The sequence below is a fragment of the Brassica oleracea genome, chromosome C1 (genome assembly GCF_000695525.1).
Source record: "Brassica oleracea var. oleracea cultivar TO1000 chromosome C1, BOL, whole genome shotgun sequence".
NCBI lineage: Eukaryota > Viridiplantae > Streptophyta > Magnoliopsida > Brassicales > Brassicaceae > Brassica > Brassica oleracea.
In genome coordinates, this window is record NC_027748.1 from 4,236,135 (window position 1) to 4,246,299 (window position 10,165).

At 29.8% G+C, this 10,165-nt stretch overlaps 1 long non-coding RNA gene across 1 annotated transcript in view; it reads right to left on the bottom strand.

Annotated features, from left to right (window-relative positions):
- Positions 1-4,783: 4,783 nt before the first annotated feature.
- LOC106323323 overlaps positions 4,784-10,165 on the bottom strand; it is an 11,021-nt gene continuing 5,639 nt past the window's right edge. The window contains exon 7 of the long non-coding RNA XR_001266674.1: positions 4,784-4,802. This is a non-coding gene — a long non-coding RNA (uncharacterized LOC106323323). The remainder of the gene's footprint in view (positions 4,803-10,165) is intronic.

The window sequence follows — 10,165 nt, forward strand, 5'->3', positions numbered from 1 at the left end:
AATGCATCAGCTACCATATCATGAACCCTATCATAATCTACCATCTCCTCATGATGGTAACTATGTCCATTATGCAAATGATGATCAACCGGTTCTTCCTGAAAATTGCTATTACTACTACTAGCTTCATTCTGATCATAATTATAACCTTCTCCATGTTGAAACCAGATATAGTAATTTGGCGTGAAACCTCTATTTATTAAATGCTTCCAAACATTTTCACGGTTTGTCAATTTCGAATTGTTGCATTTCCGACAAGGACATAACATCTTACCACTTTCTTGGGCGAGCGGTGTTGAATCTCTTTGATGCATAAATGTCTCCAGCCCCGCAAGATATTCTTTCGTCACTCTCACGTTAGCATCTCTATGCATATACATCCACTTCCGCAACTCGAAAATATTTCCGGAGCCAGCCATTTTTTTTTCTTTCACGTTTTTTTTTTGTTGGTGTGTTTAAAATGATGTTCAAACGTCCCTATTTATAGAAAATTTTCGAATCTGGTAGTGTTAATTTTCCTACGAATTTACGACGGAAATTAGTTAGGTGGCCGAAAACAAACGTGTGATAAACAAAGTTGGTGGATTCAAAATATCGTCGCTAAGTAGACGTAAATACGATTTTCTCGTAAAAGCCACGTGACTTTTCATCGACTTTACGACGAAACTGTTTCGTCGTTACTTTACGAGGAAATAACGCTGATTTTATTTTTCCGCGTAATTTCCTCGTAAAGTCGATGTAAATTAACGAGGAAAAATATTCCTCGTTAATTTTCCTCGTTAAGCTTATGTTTTCTTGTAGTGATAGTTAATCCCATTACCACAAAGCAATGTGCGACTGAAGCAGTTTGGAAACTCGAATATCCCATTCTCTCGAACTGCTTTCTCTTGCGGGAGGAAAATGGTCATTTTCGACTTCAACAATTTATGTCGTGCATTTTCATACCCAAACAAAATATAAGTGATAAATACGACCTAAACTAAAATCTAATTTAAATTGTAGACCTGAACTCCCAACCGTGTGCATAAAACTACATTGACTAACATTACGTTAGTCAACCGTTATCTTAAAAAAAACGAACATTGACTAACAGTACGTAAATTACTGGTGCAATTATAATTTGTATTAAATAAAATGTGTAAACAAAAATAATTGTTATCTTAGAATATACGGATCCTAATCTATATATATTTTAAATCTAATAAGTAAACAATAGAATTGAAGTAGCACAGTGGAAAGTAAGTTTGCTTATTATCCGTGGGACCAAAGTTTGATCTACAGCGATTGCTATTTTTTCCAAGATTTTCTCTATTACAAAACAACGTCGTTTTTTTAAGATAACGGTTGACTAATGTAATGTTAGTCAAGGTAGTTTTATGCACACGGTTGAGAGTTCAGGTTTACAATTCAAATTAAATTTTAGTTTACGTCGTATTTAGCACTTATATTTTGGTTGAGTACGAAAAAACACAACAGAAATTGTTGAGGTCGAAAATGGTCATTTTCCCTTCTATTGAAGGCCTTAGTTAAATATCTAATAAACAAAGCAGCTTGCTTGTTCATATTCACGTTCGCGAGACTCTTTCATTGGCTTTTGTTCTGCCTCTTCTGTCGCTTCTCGTTAATAATTTATGTGACTGAGATACACATACACTTGTACAATCACGCAAAATTGCTGACATGCATGGGAACATAACTATCTTCAATATAATTTGATGTTGTTGAACCGCCTATAGCGCATGGAATAATGCCAAATATGGTTTGTTTGTTTGTTTAGTAATTTCTTGTATCATTTATAATTGAATGTCAAATGGTATATACATGAACTTGTGGAGACACCTTCAACTAATATTGTATAATATAGAAGGACATACAAATAAATAAATGAAGCCGTATAAAAATAAATTAAAATTAAGAGAACGATTGGAAAGACCAAAGTATTAATTTCCTTTCAAAATTAACTTTGCATGTCTTATATCATCCCTAAACCAGTCTTGAGTTTGAGCAAACAAACAATACACATCGAGTTGGTTTGTTTAGAATATAGAATTTTGAACTTTTAAAATAATCTAAATATAGCCAAGAAAATAAGAATCTACATTCATCATTGATATTAATTAGTCATAACGTTGCTTGATTGTTTTAGACGAACTAACAACGTTGATGTGAAGTCCTAATTGTCTCCTAAACATTATTGGCTACTGTAATCATTAATTAAATTTAGACATTAAATAATGGAGGTTATTACGTACATGTTGTTTAACAGACAGAGGCATATACCCTAGTATTTTTGTGATTGCATAATTGGAATTCGAATTTGGTAATACGCGTTAGCAGACAAAGAAACACATAATTAACAAGTAATATTTCAATAAATAACTGTATATGATTGTGTTTTATTGGTTAAAAGTTTACAGCATAAAAAACCTCTCTCTAAAGTTCTCTCTAAACTCAGGGTTATGGAATTGTAGAGCTTTCCGCTCGTACCCAGACACTAACATGAATGAGCAATGGGCAATTGAGCATCATCTCCAACTATACTAGATCCAAAATGTTCGAGTCTTCATGATGAACTGTACATATATCTATCGATGCATATGCAATGGAAAGAGATGGATCATATCAACTGACAACTATAATCGATAAAAGCAATTATAAATTAATGTTCGTCCATTATATTCAAAAAATAGAGTTTTCATAGCAACGACCCAAGATTATTACTGCACCTAGATAATTAATTGCATATTGTTCCATCTATGAAGAATACTACTGCCTCATGCATTGTTCATAAATATACATCATGTCGTCTGATAGTAAATCCTTTTTGGTTTTATGTTCTGATAGTAGTTAATGCTTCTATTGGAGTTGTTAGGATACTGTATGATTTTGTATGAACTGTTATAGTTTAGTTCGTTGTTTGTGAGCGGATAAAAATTAAAAGCTCATAAAACAAATCATCGGAACAAAATGAAACGAGATCATATGGGTGCTCAAGTCATTATATATCTTGCTGGTGCAACAAAGTCTAGTTGTTATTTGTACTTATGTAAATAGGTTTATGACTATTAAACCTTAATAATCCTGTAATATTGCATGTTCTCGTGTTAGTTCAACAGGAAGAAAAGAGGAGAAGCAAAAACAAAATAATCACAAGGAAACAGAAGATGGGCAGGCGCTTGCTGGTTCCGGTTCTATTACATGATGACGCAATCATGGGACCCATAGTATATTCTCTCTCTCACTTTGGTAGGCGGTATCTTGTCTTTTTGTAGCCATGGTGGGCCCATTCCGTCGCCAATATGTATCAACTTGTATAACATTAACTAGACCCTGATCTGTGCGCCAGCGCGAGTTTAAATTTTCGGTTTTTAGTTATTTATTTAACTAAATAATATATTTGTAATATTTGATGTATTATATTCACTAAATAAATAATTTTTTGGCATTTTAAACCATCTATTTACGATGAATATTCAATATCATATAAAAAACTGAACAAATAGATGTAACTAGAGAATTGTAGACGATATATAAAAACAATTGTTATTAATTTAAAATATGAAAAAATATTATATTATGACTTAGTATGGCATAAAAGATATAAATTAGTTATACATGTTTAAAAAAAATGATTTTTAAACTTTTATGAAAAATTTAACATATAAAAAAGGACGATGAATTAGTCATCAAATTGTAAATAATTTCATAATTTTATTAATAATAATTATTTATATTCTTTGTTTTTCATCAAGATAATTATTAAATGTCCATAACATTAATATGTTAAAAGGCCATATTATGAAAGTCCATGTTGTAACCGTTTTTTTTAGGAAATGTAACAAAAAAAAATTACATTTAACTCTTCGTTTTGTTTAACTTTTTGTCGGTAAAAGATTAAAAAAAATCTCTCTATATGTTTCAATGTTCAATTTGAAGCTTATTATGCGGAAATCATACGCAAATATAGGCAATTGGTTGGAATCTCTATATCTTTATATTCTTATAAATTTTAAATTTATTGTTTCCTCTTCTGCAAGCAAATCAATTACCGAAGTAATAGATCAATTGGTTGGAATCAAATCTATTCTTATAATTAGTGTAATTATGGTTACAATTTCTATATTTAATAGGTACATTAAAGATACGGCATTGAAGATATTATGTTTTGATTAATAGAAGATATTGGATTTTGAGTTTGTATTTATTGATTTGTTTTTTTATAAAGCTTAGAAAATCAATGGGATGATTGGTTGGTTGATACATCCTATAAAGAAAACGAAAACTATAGGTGGTTTGAATATTGTACATCGATTGATGCATAGGTTTATTTAATGACATTAAGTTTAAATTTGATTAAAGAAAACTTATTAATTTAACTGAAAAAACAAGCATTAAAATAGGTAGGTTTACTTAATGACATTAAGTTTAAATTTGATTAAAGAAAACTTATTAATTTAACTGAAAAAACAAGCATTAAAATAGGTAGGTTTATTTAATGACATTAAGTTTAAATTTGATTAAGGAAAACTCATTAATTTAACTGGAAAAGACAAACATTAAAACAGGTAGTTTAATTTAATTCTCAATGGCATGAAAGTGTAAATAAGTTAGAAAACTTATAAGTATTTTTTAATGGGTACTTCTCTTTTAATTCTCTTTTAATAATAGTGATTTCATATAATGTCATTAAGAATTTAAGATACATTTGAACTATAATCAGACATAATTACCAATTCCGGTCGTATTTTGCTGCCGGTGATGTATTCATAGGTGAGATGATAATGAAATGGATAACGTACTTCCTGTAACAGAGTAAATATTTTGTTTGCCTTCGAACAAATCAAGTCTAACAACACATGTTTCTTGATAAAAAAAGTACAGCAAAAAATACAATCACTAATCTCATTTCATTTTTTATATTATGTAACGCAGTTATATAAACATTTCTGTCGATTTCGGGAGCTGCTTAAGCAATTACGGTATATTCCCCGAGCTATTATTTTTGAAATATTGATTATTACTCAAGGCTGTCTGTCAAGTCACACCAAAAGATTGATCAAAACATGCCAATGCCAAGTTACAGATTCCTTGATTAATGTTTCGCACCACATGTCATTTAACTTATAGAAGAAAAAAATCGAAATTAGCAATGAGACAAGTCAACTAAGTTACTAAACTGACTAATTATCTTATAGCCCTAATGTATAGATATATAGATATCAACTATCTACTGAAATTTTACCGACATTTGTAATTTCATAGTTTGTTTTGTTATTACCGATACATAGCCTATACGCATACTTTCGCTGTTTCCAAATATAGGTAGTTCTATCAAAAAGAGTTTGTTTCACGGTATAAGTATCTTTTCATTTATTGGATATTGTGTGACCAATGAAATAATGTTAGATTTTTTATAATTGGTTTAATTAATTGATTAAATGATATATTTTTTTAAAATTACAGCTTCCTAAATATTTGTGTTTTTAAGCAAAACTACTTACAATTAAAAACGGAGGAAGTATATCACAAACTCTTTAAAGTTCGTTGATTCTGCTGCATTAACAATCATGGGATCTAATGTATTAGTTAGTACTATTGTAATGAATCAATTTTATTGTAATCATCATTGCCATTGGATCCTTTGGTCGTGGAGAGCCAGCAAAAAATGAATACGTGTGACACAATATTGCACGGCAAATGCCATCAAGAACATGTACTCTGCATGCAGGCATTACTAGCAATGAATTATCAATAATTTTATACAAAAGGTTATTACTTTCTTTCATTTTCGATCATTACTAACATTCAACATACCATTATCCTGTCTATCCATAATTCCATTTTTCTATGACAAACAAAGACGTTTCCACTGGCACAGACAACGACAAACTCGTAGAAATTCAATATAACTAACACAATGGGTTTGATTCGTATGTTTAGTGTCAAAATATTAGGAAAATGATTTGATTAATTCCATTTCATGAGATGATACTATATTCCGTTTTGACTTTTTAGTATATTAAAAATTGTTTCCAAATCAAACTTTAGCAGATTGAAATTTAGTGTATAATGGAGATAAATTTGGTATACTTATAAAAAAATATGTTTGGACATTTACATACTCGAGTTAAAAGTGAAAACACATCCATCAAGTTTCTTTTGTTGTTAGGGTTTTACTTTATTACTAGGATAAGACATGCGTCTTGTGCAGAATGAATTTATATGAAAATTATTTAAGAAATATCGTATGGAAAAATAAAATTTATATTTTTGATCGAATTAATATTCTTGGCACTTAAACAATTTTTTTTTAAATTTGTTAATTACATAATTTATTTACTGAAGAGCTTATCCCACTTTTAAAAATATTTTAGGTCAAACAATTACTTATCGCATAAAAACCTAACGTTTAGACCGAAAAATCTCATTCATACTATTTGGTTACAATAGAACTACACCAGCTCGGTTTTATATCATGATTAGCAATATAAAAGTTAATTATGCTTATGAGAAGTTTACGTTCACGTGCCAATCCTATCTATTTTCAATATTTTTCTCATTTTTGTGTCGTTTTTTCATTTTGGTTATTGCTCGATATAAATATTGATTTTTGAATTTATTCTCATTTCGTTATTTTGTTTTGGCCTGAGATTTAGAAAATGTTAAGATTTAAAATTATTAAAAAGATACATACTTAGGTTAAAATATGCGTCTTGTGCATAATAAATATTTTATATTTATTACTTATTTTATGTTTTTTCTGTATATTCTGAAATAATAAAATAATAATTATATATTAAATAAGTAAGAAATCAGTTACTATTATGTAATAAATTGGTGTGCGTATATAATCAAACGACCGGTCTTATTTATTCACAATCAATTTAGGGTAAATAAATCAAAACCATCAATCTTATTTATCGTATATGATATATAATTTTATTCAAATGATATTAACATATATATATATATATATTCTATACTTTTAATATGGAAATTTATTAAATGAAGTTTTTACTCATATGATTTTATGATTATTTGCATATTTGTGTAAAAATTTTTTACACAAACGATTTTCTTAATGTGGAATATTTAGTGGTTTCAATAATTTATAATCATTTAAAAAAAAACAATGAAGATTTAAAATTAAAATATTAACTTTTTAATATATTTCAACGCATATATAAAAATATAAGTATATATTTTCATATGATGTATAGTTTAATTTAAACGATATGAAATATATATATATTTATATAAACACCTATTAAAATAAAATTATTTATTCATATGATTTTATAATCATTGTATCTTATTATAGAAAAAAAATTTAAACATTGATCATAAAAGTTTATGTGAGACTTCTAACAGTTTTAGTAATTTATACTCGTTTTGAAAAATTCAAAATACAATATATACAAAACAAATCTAAATTTTTATGATATGATTAATGTAATTGTGTAATTTATTTTCATAATAAATAATTAAACCAAAAATGATAGAAATTTTTTATTATTTAAAATCATTAATTGTCATATATATCTTAATCACGTTAGGTTATACCGTAAATTTTATTTAAGGAAATAATATATAATAATTTTAATTTGATAAATGAATGATCCATAATGGACATACTATATAATATAACATTTCCTATCAATTTAATTTTGGACTAACAAAATTCTTAATAGATTCTCAAGCCGCCACGAAAGCAAAATTAACATTCCAATTACGTGACAACTCAGCATGATACTTTTTTAATTAGTACAAACCACATGTTATAACTTTTTAAATGTTTATCTATTAATATATAGGAGATTAGAATATCGCAATCATTTACAGGTTTGCAATGTGCATATATTTGTGTATCTCATATATAATGTAAATGATATTTATTTTAAATAAATAAATTATTTTGCTAAATAGATATAATAAACCTGAATACTAGTGAAGAAAAGGTTCGTACTAATATGTGCTACTCTGTGCATATATATGGTATGAATCATGATGCATGCCTTTTTTTTTTTTTTTTTTGTTCAAACTAATCATGATGCATGCCTTTCACTCAATTTTGGGTTGAATTGGTTTCGTCTATTTCAGTTATTTGCCGACTCTGGAAAGTAAATGCCTAACATGGATGGAGTTTTGTACTGAGGTGGCAAAGTTTTGTTTTCAAAGTTTCTTTTATCTAACTATTGGTGGACGAAATTAGAGAGAAACTGATTGATTGGAACGGGAATAACATCGGTAACTAGCGGACAAGAGGCATTCACATGGAAGCTCTGCATAAAATCAATAATGGTGTGTGTTTGGTTCGAAATACAGTATTTTATACTAGATCATTGATTGTGATGAGAACTGGGACATCAAACAAACGAAAATGATTTCTAACGAACTTAAGTACTTAAACTAACAATAGTAACGCGGTTAAACCTTAAAAAGTTACTTCATGCTATGGGAATATTTTTTTTTATAATCCAGTATCCGACCACTTTTGCGTGATCGACTAGCCCACCAGGCCTAAGCCCATGCCATTACAGGATTTTTAAGCGTCTACTAAAGGGCCCCTGGTTACGCGAAGTGGTCTGGAGGGCGAGAGACAGCCCATGTAAAACCCCTCGTGGCCAACGCGAATCGAACCCGAGACCGTATCGGGGCCGAAACTCCTTCAAGTACCACTAGGCCAACTTGAGTTGGTTCATGCTATGGGAATATTTTTTTTTATAATCCAGTATCCGACCACTTTTGCGTGATCGACTAGCCCACCAGGCCTAAGCCCATGCCATTACAGGATTTTTAAGCGTCTACTAAAGGGCCCCTGGTTACGCGAAGTGGTCTGGAGGGCGAGAGACAGCCCATGTAAAACCCCTCGTGGCCAACGCGAATCGAACCCGAGACCGTATCGGGGCCGAAACTCCTTCAAGTACCACTAGGCCAACTTGAGTTGGTTCATGCTATGGGAATATGCGAACCTCAGTCCTCAACATCATTATCATAGATTGTTCTTATTTTTTTTTTGATCAAACATAGATTGTTCTCATATTAGGATTTCTAAATGATCAGTGGGAAAACAAACTTTAGGCCTAATATTGCTGTTATGGTTGGCTAAGCAGTATAGCACAGAACTAATCTATCAAATTAGGGGTAAAGCATGATTTTGATACAAGAATCGGGTTCGTGTCAAAACTTAATTTAGTATCAGATTTTGATCACATCTTATATGGAGCTGTCGTGCATTTAGCGTATGATGGTTATGTGAATCGCTCAGCTTCACATGTGTACTCTGATTCAACTATTGGATTATGTATTTTCTATATTTACTTGGGCTCAGCCCATATTCTTTACAAAGACTCATTCTCTGTCTCAAGTCTCGAGTAATTAATTAGTGGGTTATGTCTTCGTAAATTGAGTTGAACTCGCAATGAAGCCCATAATAAGTTTTTTTCTTTTGCCAGAGGCTCAGAGCAAGCTTAATGTTGAATTTTACTTTCAGGATAATAAAGAAATTCTCAGTGTTTGTTAGTAGCCGTGGAAAACTACAAACTTGGAATATTGTTTTGTAACTCGAAAATTTTGATTAGAAACGTAAATAAAACTCAGGTTATGGTGGTTAAAAAAACTCAGGTTATGAAAAGTCTTGTGTGTTTTTTATCGTTTAAAGCATGACAACTACGTCTGAATTGCAATGAAAACATCAAACTTTTTTGCTTTTATATTGACATTGCCAATCTTAAACGACTAAGAGCATCTAAAAAAAAAACTCTATTTTGAAGTTTCCAAAACTCTATATTTGAAGTTTAAAGGTATTTTTCTCCGAAAGCAAAACTTCAAACTATTTATAATAGGGATCGTTATCCGCGCCAAGGCGCGGAGTTTTTGCATTTTAATCTATTTTTGTCTCTTGCTTACTAATCTATCATTCAGTTTTTCAATACATTTTATCTTCATCATCTCTTCTTGTCTTGTTTACGTTTGTTTTCACGTTCTGTCGTTTGATTTGTCTTAGTTTTGGCTTGTGTAATAACTTAACCCTGCTCATTCTTCTTTCATTCTTTATTGATTGATATTTTTATCTCGCTTAACTCTGTGTTGCCACTAATTTACTCGAATAATTTTTTATCATCTGCTTCGTATTCTTTTCATATTCATTAACTATTATCTCCAA